General features: G+C 39.0%; 1 long non-coding RNA gene across 1 annotated transcript; it reads right to left on the reverse strand.

The window, feature by feature from the left end:
• Positions 1-1,322: 1,322 nt before the first annotated feature.
• On the reverse strand, positions 1,323-5,644 carry LOC148154988 (uncharacterized). Its single transcript, XR_015765579.1, has 2 exons — positions 5,254-5,644; positions 1,323-1,377 (listed from the first exon to the last, which is right to left on the reverse strand). It is a non-coding gene; the product is annotated as an uncharacterized LOC148154988 (long non-coding RNA).
• Between the last annotated feature and the right edge of the window lie 4,045 nt (positions 5,645-9,689).

Here is a 9,689-nt window from a genome sequence, read left to right on the forward strand (position 1 = left end):
GCAATTATGTCATTTTCACAAGAATGTTTTAGATTTCATGAAAAATCACGACAAACTGAGTTCCTGTTACACAGCTGCTTGAAAATCAGTATGTTGGTACTTGTTATATAAAACTGAGATCAAAAATAAATATTTTTATGTTATTTTAATAGATGGAAAGGGAGTATTTTTTTTGCTGAAAAATCCCTTCATTAAATGCTTGACCAAACGTTGTTTTCGCTTGTTTTTCTTGACAGCTAACACTTGACCTCTGATGTGTCCAGAAGAAGTTGAAATCCTGTGGATTTCTTCAAATCTTTCTTACAAATCTTATGATTCATAAAAGGGGAGTTTCTGAATTCCTACTGTCAGTTTCACGGGTTTCCATTTCTAATATTAAACCTAAATCTATAACAGTTTTAAAATGGAACAAAAAAACCAAATGTACACCAACAAAAGGATGAAAAATTAATAAACGTGAAAGAACAAGCAGAGGACTTTGGCTTTGTGCTGCAGCAGCCGGTGTGTGCAGATGGCGAGATTGGGAGTGGATGGTGCTTCAGAGCTTCGTGATTAACACATCCCATCATCCCCCGGAGAATCCATGACCAATATTAACTTTGCTGATGGACAGCAGGGAACGTTTCTGTTTGTTTGACATGGCCAGGGATGCGTCATGCTGCTCATCATGCAGCCAAACCTCCAGAAAAATAGCCACATAACTGATGATATTTCAACATGTTATGAAGCTTGTCTGACTGCTAAGAAGTACCAGTTTCATGCTAGTTTGACCTTTAAAACCTGCCGCTTGTTCATTTTGGCCACATGGGGGCAGTAGAATCCATTTCTGAGCAGAGCATCCTCACACTTAAGGCTAACACGATGACCTTTCTAGCTGTTGACTATTCCAACACTTAGAAATATGAAGCAGTATTAGCATGAAGTAGATGTTAAATGAAATCTCACAAAATTGATTGTGTTCTAAAGGTGACACAGACAAAGAGGTGCTTTATGAGACATTCAGGCCCGGGGCAAGAGTCCGGAAAAATCTGCACTCTCAACAAAAGGCCGGGAGCTTCATGGGAATGATCTGGAGAGAAGGAGGTTGTGCAGCAGCAACAGCAGGAGAAAACAGGGCAGAGCAGCCAGGCATGGCCAGTGACACCACCAACAACCTCAACAACGGCCTCATTGATGGGGCAGACAAACGGCTGGCACAGAGCACCCTGCATACGTGTGCACGCTTACAGGGCCCACACAGAAAACACTTGCCTCATACCAGCCTCAGCACCAGGCTCCTGCTGCCTCGTGGTCCTGAAGGCTTCTTTTTTTTTTTCTTCACGTTGTTTTTGTTCTCCCCGAGCTGGTGGTCTCACTCCGGTTTCCAGATGTCAGACTCTGCGTGTAAGAACACAGAAAAAGTGGTAATATATCAGTGTTTCTTGGACACAAGAAGAATGAGGAGCCTACATGGAGCCTGACTGGAAGTAGGCAGATTTAAGTATGTCCTCCGTCATAGAGATGTCAGTGGCCCACTCAGCATTCCTTCCCTCCGTTTTATGGTTTCCCTACGATGTCTCCATGCCTTGATGTCTGAGTCAGAGGCTGGTGCGACTTAAACTTCATTCTTCATCTTAATAGTTGATTTGTAGGGGGACAGCTGGTAAGTATTAACAAATGCAGCGCCTTTGACAAGGGCTTTTGGTTACATGAAAGCATAAAGAATAATAATACACACTGTTTAATAAACATGCAAATACAAGGCAGAATAAAAATAAAATTCTCATTAAGACTCAAGAAATATTTTATCCCTCAGATTTCTACAGTTTTTGCTTTTGTGTCACACTTAAATGTTTCAAATAAATAAAAAAATCAGGCAACCAGAGTAAATACAAAATGCAGTTTATTCATAAAGGGGAAAAAACAGCTATCCACTGTTTTTTCATTCTAAAAATTTCATTCTAAATTTTTAGAGTTTTATTCATTCTGTTTTTTATTGCTGAATCATGAACGTTGTCTTTAAATTAGGCAACACCAACCTTAACTAAGGCAAGTGAAGCTTGCATTTCCTTAGCTGTTCAATAGGTCTGGCAGTAACCAGGTTTAGCTTATAAAATACAAAACACTGTGGTCAATTCAGTGTTTTCGGTTTGCTTAACTTCTCTCCCTGAATAAATGAAATTTGAAAACTGAAATTTGTAATTAGGTAAGTTGCCTTTGGATGATTAATGATCTGAAACCTTTGAGTGAGACACAAAACACAGAAATGCTGTAAGAGGCAAGCAATTTTTCTCAGCACTGTAATAAATAGAGAGACACAATCTATTAAAATTACACAAAGAACTGTTCTGATCCGCTAGGACTACATGGCTGGTCTTTATTTAGAAACTGATCCAGTTTCATAAGTGGAATCAAATGATCCCTAAACATTCAAGAAGCCAGAGAAGCACTTAAAAATAAGTTTGAAGTTAAAACTTTTGATATATCTTTTTTAAAAAGGTCCATAATATTCTGCTTCTTAGAAACAGTGATCTGATCTAATAGGCTCCCTGTCCAAGATTTTAATCTTCTAATTATATTTTATCCTCACAGGCTTTATTATTGCAGATGCAGCTTGTGACTAAGAGGTTAAACAGTAATTTTACTGTGAAAAAAAAACATCAACGCTATTCCTGCTTTACCATGAAGAGAGAAGCAGCGATGACTCAATATCACTTTGAATAAGGCGTCATTAGAGCAACATATGAAGTGTAGGAGGAACTTGTGAAAAATATGATTATGTAAATTGCAAATTTACATTACTTTGAAACACTTTGATCTTTAACTTTATTTTTTTCAACTGCATCTGAACACACTCTATAATTAGAGCCAAGAAAGTGTTTATATCGGCTTCTGTTTGTGGGCAGATTTTAATAAGATTTTATGTCTTTCCAGGCTCATGTAGATCTGATATCTGCCCTGGTGAGGAATGTGTGGAGGTGGGGTACACAAGCACGGATCCACTGAGAGGTCCACCTAGTTTACATACTAATGCAACAAGGCTAAATTGTGTCTCCAGTGAGCAAGGTTCTCCAACGCCTTTGTTGCAACTGGAGTGCGTCACTTGAGCTGAAAAGCCTTCAGACCACAGGCTGAATGATGGCATCGAATGAGCTCAAGGGAATCCTTCTGCAAACAGTCTGGAGAGGAGCTGAAGTGAAGAATGTTACATTGAGACGTGGACTAATGAATATGCAGCATGCCATAACCCCCTACACATGCATGCAGCATAAGGCAAGCTGGCTCAGTCTTTGGTGTAGCGCACATTGATATGAGACCTTCCTCCACACTCCCTCTGCACTGGTTGTAAATTAAGCATGCACTATTGTCCTGCTGGGAATGAAGCCATTGTCCATCAGATCAAACTTCATAGGCATTATCAGTTCGGTTCTCTCACAAATAAAGGTGTAGGTATAAATTTAAACAAAGAGTTTTATCTAATATTTATATGGCGCCGTGAAAGAGATCCTTCTCTCATCAAACTTCGGTGTTATTGCTTGTTCAAAATCATTCCTTTGGGATATTTGTTCTACCCAAGCAATCAGCCCAGATAAATCAGGTCGTGACACCTTTGATGATTCATCTATGCAACTGAAGCTGCTCATACGAAAACAACTGGTCGTGCCAAGGAGAACCTTTTCATTGTTGATATCGTCTGCAGTCCGTGCACAAGAGCAGCGGCTCAGCTCCTTGGATGAAGGGAGGGAGGGGAAAGAATGGGAACCTTGTCTGCAGAACACTGCCCATTGTGCAGGGGAACAAACTGGAGGAATTTTTTTTTTTTTTTTTTTCCGGAACAGGCTCGCTCACAGCTTGCGCTTTGCTGCTTGCCTGTGACGCGCGTTGATCCACCACAAGCTAAGGCTCCCACCAAAATACTGAGAGGAGCAGATGGTCTTAAAACATGGCCGTTCCCCCTCCCACACATGGAGCGCTGAGCTGCGATGAGCACACACACACACACTAAAAGACACACGGTATAAACATTAAAAAGAAGATATGCCAGCGTCCAGTCACACAGACTGTCAAAAGAAAGGAAAGATTAGACTTTTATGGGATAAAAAAATAAATGTATTAAATTTGTTTTGATAATGTATTAGGTATTTAACCATTTTTACATTTTCAGACACTTCCTCCTGTAAATCTTCAGCGGGTTCCACCACTTTTCACCCCGTTTTCTATTCAGCTTGTAAGGTAGTTTAAATTTTAAAATCCACCTTGAAATGTTTCTCTCTCACCATCAGTTTAATTGTGAGTCTTTTTCCAGGAACACATATCAACAAGGAGAGCTTTAGTTGGCAGATCCCCAACAAAACAACAAAACCAGGAGCACAAGCAGCATTTATTTGTATTCTTTTCCACCTGGCAAACAAAGCAGGTCTGGCAATCCCCATCCCGGTGAGCAGATGGTGAGCCACAGGCCTCCACTCTCATAAGAGTGCCCTCCCTTCCGCTCTGAACTAAAGGAGGTGAGAAACAGAGCTGTCACCTGTTCGCTGCCATATACAAATAAAACGCAGCCCCTTCCAAGGCCTTCTACTTAACTAATTGTTACAAACAGGGAGAGGTCATTTTACATCGTCACACGTCTGGGTTGGTTGAACATTTAAATGCTTGCACTCAAATTTACACTGGTCAAAGAGGGTCAGTATTGGCTCTGGTAAAGAGCAAATATATTTTTAAACTTAACATCACAATCTACTGTGGATAATGTAATGCTTAATTTTGCTAGAGTGACAAGAAATGCCAAGCCAAACTTTTCTACCTAGCATTTGATTAGATCCATTCGACCAATAAAAGATCTCCGGGGCGCTAACAACACCAGCACCACATCCTGTCCTCTAATAATTGGCTGGGCTTTTAGCAGCTCCGACTAACATCAAACACCCCCTCTCATGTGTGAACACTACACTTGCGCATCACCACAAGCACGTTCGCTCATCCAGGCCTTTACGAAGGAACAGAGAGTCATGCACACTTACTCATTATCCAATGCCATCTAACCTGTGACTCATTCACTTTGAGCTCTAGCTCATCAGTTCTGAGGGCTCACGCAAACAAGAGCAGACTCCCATCATGAATGTTGGTGTTTGATCTTATAAACAAAGGAGTACAAATTGGAAAGGAAAACAGGCTTGCACAATACACGCAGTGCGCTTGTCTCGTCTTGCTTCCTTCTTGCAGGAAAATATAACATCTGAATGCAAGTCAGTTAAAAGAGCTGCTGCTCCTCACCTGTGTAGGTGACTGTGGCCAAAGTCCAAATGTTAGCAATCTTTCCTCAGACACTCGCATGCAAGCAGTCACACCAGCAGAACCTCTCGCCACTCGCAGTACCAAGCCCCAATAGTGGAGAATAAACTGCCCTCCCCACCACCAGCACCGACATCAGCCCCCCTCTCTTATGAAAATCAGCCCTTCAGTGTAGCAGCATTGTTCTGAAGCTTCGCCCAAAGGCTCAACCATTCATAAATACATGGGGGACCACAAAGGGCTACACTGTTCCAACTTTCCCCAACATGGGTGAGGCTTTGAATTTCAAGGCGTTTCGACTCCACTTGTCCGGTTGGTCTGAGCTGGATGAAACTGATAACTTTTGGTCATTTAGGATCGATAGACAGCATAGTGTTTTATTCTACAAACCATCGAGGAAGTCATGAAGGGAAAATAAGGGAATTTAAGAGCAATACAAGGCAAAGGAGTGAAAAATTCTTCATATTTTTTCAAATGTCCTTTAAAGTCAAGCAGAATCATCATTTTTGCCTTTAAAATAACAACCCTCCCGGTGTTATCTTTCAGAAGCTCAAGAAAAACAAACAAAACAAAGTAAAATATGTGCATGTTTTATCCCAGCAAAAATAACTCTGTGGTTTGTTAGATGTTTTCTTATCTGCAAGGCTTCAGTCATTACCTTTTAATGAACAGCAAAAAGTTAAAAAGCAATGTGCACTAGCCTGAAGGTAGCTGAAGATACAAAGTTATTCACACCATTTTTGTGTGCAAGAATCTAAACAATTATCTTTGAGGGATTATTTAAAAAAAAAACTGTATAACTTTCATGGTAACTCTTTAATACAAGTCAAATATTACAAGTAACCAAACCACGACAGAGGTATTCTGAAAATCCACAAACTGATCATACCTGCAAATTCTAAAATGTCAATGAAAGTTATATCACTTGAACCTTTGAGTACTTTTTCACATGACAACAACAAACGGTTCGTTGGGGTTTAATGTGAAAAACAGAGTAATCCATTTACATGGAGTGGAAGAAAAATGAAGCATAGTTTCAAAAGTCTTCAAAAAAATAAAATACAAAAAAATCACACATTGATGTTGTGCCATTATGGATTCCCACAGGTATTTTATCTATAAAGAATTTTGAAATATGGCACCACAACCCCTTTTACTCAGATACCGCAAAATCAAATCTATAACAACTGCTTTCATAGCTCACCTTATTAGTAAATTAGAGTAATTTTGTGTCTGTGAAAATCTCAGATGTTTGTGAGGGAATCAGTGAACAAACAACCTAAAGTTGCAAAGTTTTAAGCTGCTTTTTGACAAAAAATCAAGATCAAGAACCTTTAGCTGCATATTCACCAATACATGGCCATCTACTTAAGCTGACAGAGAGGGCAAGCAAACATGGGAAATACAGTCAGATGAAACTAAAATTGAATTTTATGGTCGACATGCAAAACGCTATGGGAAAACTAACACTGCACACGAGCCAACCCTATCATCAAACTGAGTGGTTGGGGCATCATACTGTGGGAATGTTTTTCTTTTTGCATAGGGAAACATATCAGAAGTAACTTTTCCAAACAAACAAACAAAATCTCTTTATTATTATCTTTTAAACAACTTACACTGGAAACACCAGAACGCCCGAGCCTTGGCCACAAGAGTTTGTTTTTTTTAAAAAAACCAGGTTAATGCAGGAAAGCCAACACTTCAGCAAAAAAAAAAAAAAAAAAAAAAAAAAACAAGTCCCACGTTGAAGTCTTTTAAAATTGTCCTGTCTCGGCAAACTTCAAAAGACCCACCCAATGAGTTAAAGGCACCATTTAATGTAATGGACCATGGCACTGCTGTGCATGTACTCTAGAGGCAGCTGGTCAGTTGATGGGGAGATGAATGGGGATACATGTAGGTTCATACTGGACGAAGACATGAGAATGGACACTTTTAGGGTTTTATAGAATGGGGTGTGAACAAGAACAAGCTTCCTGCGTAATGCCTAGATTTTGGAATAATTTTTTAAAGTTTGGTGATCTTCATTAAATAAAAAAGATACTTTAACAATGTCCATTTAAACATGCTAAAAGGCTAATTAAAGAACAGGCTGACTGTTCATGAAAATCATTTTATTTTGCACAGACAGTACTAGCTGACGTATGAAGAGTTGCGTATGAACAGCTTCTCTATTACTGACTCTACAAAGGCACTTAGCACTCCTGCATTCCCATTAGATGGCTCACACAGTCAACTGGTGTCACTCTGAAGCAGCTTTTAAACATGACTCTATTTTCTGCCTGAAGCTAATCCTCACACTGAGCAGGACAAACTGAAGATATGGTCATCCAAAGACAAATCTGAATCGCATGCAAGATTTATATCTTGTGCCTTTTTAAGCTCTGTTAAGCGCTTAACCAAATTTATTCAGATTTCTTTTTTTCAGAAAAAATATTTGTAATAATTGCCTTTATAATATAATAATTAACATTTTTAGTTAATCCAATTTAAAAGATGTGCAAATCATTACCTTCTAGTAATAACTAAGCTGTGTTGTGATGCTATTAATAAACACATTAGCCTACATGGTATTAGCACCGTCTACAGACTTGCATGGTGCTGCGACAATGACATGAAAATCCAGGACCAGCTAACAAACGCTGTCCCTCCTCCTGAAACAGTAGCCTTTGTCCCCAGAGGGCTTCTGGGACAGAACAGCTCAGCTCGAGCCTGACACCGCACAACACTGGGAAGTCGATGCACACAGATAATTGTCTTTTAATCAAAACAATCCCCTTTTCTCTGCTCTTGCTTGTTTGTCTTTGTCCCTTGTTCAACCTTGCTCCGCTGGTTGTAACCTTTATGAATTCTGGCAATTTTAATCAGTCACAACCTGGGCGTGAGTTTATGCAAGAGTAGTCGATGCTGATCATCAATAAATTAGGAAAAGGTCTTGCGGGAGTGAAACTCAAATTACCTAATTGTATTTATAGGTTTATTTTTAAGTGTAACTAATGGTTTGTGATGTTGATATAGTAACAAATTATCTGAGTCAATCAGTGATTGTCAAGGAGGGATGTTTTTAACCTACAAGCTCGAATGTTTTTGCATGATTATTCATCAATATTTAACGCTAACTTATCTCCTCTCTATATTTTTCCATCTGTTACCTCACAAGTGAACGTCATTTCAATAGTTTATCCCTGCTCAAAGACTAAACACACTTCCATGATGATTGAACGATTCTTATATTTTTTTGTTTTGTTTTGTTTTGTTTTGTTTTTGCAAATGCCTGTGTCCAGCAAAAGTCAAACTTTCCATAATCCAGTCCGTGTCATTTTTGATGATTGAGAGGTGTTAGAATCAACAAGAATACTAACTTATTGGGAGCTGTAGCTCACATGGTGTAAACTTCATAAAAGATCATCTTCAGCCAGAACAACAACAACAGGCAGAATCCCTTCTTGGTCATTTGACAGACACTGAAAACAATCAAGCCTTCAAAAAGACTATTTCAATCAAGTCTAATCACAAAGACCCAAATAAAAGCAGTGTAAGCACACACACACACACAAAAAAACACATTTTCACAGCTTTACGATGCGTTTGGGGGGCCAAAGGGGTTGTGGGGAGAATGTGTGGGCGGGTGTTGATGGGGGTTGTAAGGATTGTGCTGGACAGAGACGAGCAGCAGAATAGCACAGTGAGAAAGGATCCATTGTCCACCCTATCCACTTTATTGAACAGAGGCAGAGGTTGGCTGCCATTTGCAAATGAATAAATAGTTGGAAAAATGCTAATACTTCATATCTCATTGTTTCATTTTGGAAGTAGTTAGACAAAATGCTTAACATATCCTCATATGATACATAACAGAAATCCTATTTTAATATAATATATATATATATATATATATATATATATATATATATATATATATATATATATATATATATATATATATATATATTGCATGACCTCGTTTCATTGTAAGTCAATTCGAAAATATTAAACACCATTTGCATTTGCAAAACAGTCCGACTCTGGTCGGGGAGAGCCTTCCTCAACTGGGCTGGGCTAAGAGAGACTGGATAAAACATTAAAAAAAAGATGTTTAATAAATAAACGTTCCAGCTGCATATAATCGCAAATCATGAGAGAAAACTTGGTTCACGAGTGAAAATTGAACGATTATTGACCTCATTTAGGGTGCTTGATCCTAAGCTGTGACATGCTGCTGTCCCGGGTTAAAAGGGGTTTTTACTCCCAAAGGTGCACCATATCAGATTTGTCCTACTTGGTTTATATCCCCTCATTGTACTCCAACTGTCATTGCTTGGATTTAGATTCTTTTTGATGACAGACTCAACAGAATGTTTTTGCATTTTCTTTTCATTTCAGTAGAGATTAATTGAAACTATCAGCATATCCTC

The sequence above is a fragment of the Poecilia mexicana genome, unplaced genomic scaffold (genome assembly GCF_051168715.1).
Source record: "Poecilia mexicana isolate PSO_F unplaced genomic scaffold, ASM5116871v1 scaffold_16, whole genome shotgun sequence".
Taxonomy (NCBI): Eukaryota; Metazoa; Chordata; class Actinopteri; order Cyprinodontiformes; family Poeciliidae; genus Poecilia; species Poecilia mexicana.